Here is a 432-nt window from a genome sequence, read left to right on the forward strand (position 1 = left end):
TCCTTACATAAAGCCAGCCATGGAAAGGAGTAGGATTGATTGGATGAAGACAACAGGAAAGCAGAGGTTCAGAGGAACGAAAGCATCTCTATGCACTTATCTGAAATTCTCACCAATGATTTACATAAGTATTTCTATCCTTATTTTATTATTTATTTTCAAATACTCCATAACTATTTTATATCCGCCTGACTGAGATCTACAAGGTGACCATAGCTTGCTTCATACCAACAATCTCTGTGGGATCGACCCTTACTCACGTAAGGTTTATTACTTGGACGACCCAGTGCACTTGCTGGTTAGTTGTATCAAAGTTGTGAATGAAAAACAATTTATTAAGACGTGCGTACCAAGTTTTTGGCGCCGTTGCCTGAGATCACAATTTCGTGCACCAAGTTTTTGGCGCCGTTGCCGGGGATTGTTCGAGTTTGG

This window comes from Arachis ipaensis, chromosome B08 (genome assembly GCF_000816755.2).
Source record: "Arachis ipaensis cultivar K30076 chromosome B08, Araip1.1, whole genome shotgun sequence".
NCBI classification, from domain to species: domain Eukaryota; kingdom Viridiplantae; phylum Streptophyta; class Magnoliopsida; order Fabales; family Fabaceae; genus Arachis; species Arachis ipaensis.